Source organism: Nannospalax galili, unplaced genomic scaffold (assembly GCF_000622305.1).
Source record: "Nannospalax galili isolate Female #2095 unplaced genomic scaffold, S.galili_v1.0 scaffold10, whole genome shotgun sequence".
In the NCBI taxonomy this organism is placed as follows: domain Eukaryota; kingdom Metazoa; phylum Chordata; class Mammalia; order Rodentia; family Spalacidae; genus Nannospalax; species Nannospalax galili.
In genome coordinates, this window is record NW_008331140.1 from 7,979,701 (window position 1) to 7,981,579 (window position 1,879).

Genomic DNA, 1,879 nt, shown 5'->3' on the forward strand with positions numbered 1-1,879 from the left:
CTTTTTCCTCCCAATAGGAGAGGAGGGATTCATGAGAGTGATATGAAAGGTGGGGTAAAATGGCCACAAGTACACAAAATTCATTATTAGCATTAAATACAGAGGTGGATAGGGCTGGGGTGAGGCCCATTTTTGAACAGAGCCACCAGCCCGAGGTGGGTATAATCCACTTTCCCTGCTCCCATGGGGTGTTATTGTATGAGGAGCATAACTGGCTTTGGGATGTTGGGACTGTGCCTACACACGTGCCAGAGGCTGAGACCTGAGCAAGAGTAAGTCCCCATGGTCTCCCATACCAATAGGTGGGATGAGAGTTGTTGAGAGTATAGGAACTATTTATCCCGATAGCCTCATAAAAGGGTGGGAATCCTGGGTAACACAGCCAACATGGGTCAGTGAGGGAGGGAGTGGTATGATTAAGGGTCTCTACTACAGCTAGCACCATCTCCCACATAGGGTTGCTGGAAGTCTGTGATTCTGCAGCCGTCCCCGGCCTTTCTGTGGCTGGGGCTGCTGATGTCGTTGTGGTGCCTGATGGCTTGAAGGTGGGCTTAGGTTGGGGCCTCAGATGAGGGGTATTTAAGACCAGGTTAGGTCCTACCGGTGACCTAACCACTGTCTTGACCTGGAGGTAGATCTGAAACAGGACCCCCCTCCATGGTGACTGGTAGGGCATCAGGCCCCATATCAGCCCATCTATCCACCTTTTATCATTTTTTCCCTTAGAGGTAAAAGTGATTTTTACCTGGTTGGCCAGTGGAGATACTGTCCATTGGTTGTATGGGGAAGTAAACCTCATATCAATCAGGTCAGGGGAAACCTCCCACCTCCACTGCCCATCATTAACTTCCACACAATTCCATTCAGTGCAGTAGAGTCTATCAGCACCCCCACAATTGCACCTCCACTAACCTGTCTGGAAACCTGGGCAAGCAAAGAACCCATTTGCCCTCAAAGCTTGGAGGTTGACTGTGGATGATGAGTCAACCAAAGCCCGTTTTTTCATATGATATTGTTCCTGGTGGTTTTTCTGGGGGAGGTAATAAAATTGCCCCAGTACAAGTTCTAAGTCAACATACAGATCTGGCCATCATGTCCACAATGGGGCTGTATGGGAGGTACGGTTCCATTCCTCATAGGCATCGCCGCTTCGCAAGATCCATGTCTGGAGTACTGGTTGGTGGGGGTTGATGTTCCGAGCTCCTGCTGACACTACTGTTCTCTGGAGAGCCCATAACAGTGAGCTTATCAGCAGGAATCCTTTCATGTTCGGCTCAGCTGTAGCTTCAAGGGATTAGCAGGATTTTGCCGCACCTCCCACTTCTTCACATAGGATTCCGGATCCTCGAGAGGCAGGGCCTTCTGAACGTGGGTGTGGTGGACCCAGGGAGCGATGCCGTCAACCTTTAGGGCAGTGGGGGTGGTAAACAGTACAGCATAAGGTCCCTTCTATCTGGGTTCGAGAGTTTTTTACTTTGTGTCTTTTGACCCAGACCATGTCCCCTGGGACTACACCATGCTCCACAATTGGGGTTCTTTCCCCTTCATAGTATGCTTTAATTAGGGGCCAAATTTCTTGCTGTACTTTGGCAAGGGATTGCAACACATTTAAATAGTCAGGGGCTGACTTCTCTTCCCCCGGGGGCTGGGCTCACCAGGTTATTGGCAGAGGGGCCCCATACATTATCTCAAAGGGGGTGAAAACATGTACATATGGGGAGTTCCGAATGTGGAAGATGGCCAAGGGGAGGAGAGTCACCCAGTCACAGCCAGTCTCAATTACCAATTTAGAAAGGGTCTCCTTTAATGTCCGGTTCATTCTTTCTACCTGCCCCGAGCTCCGTGGGTTTGTAAGCACAATGCAATTTCCAATCTGTCC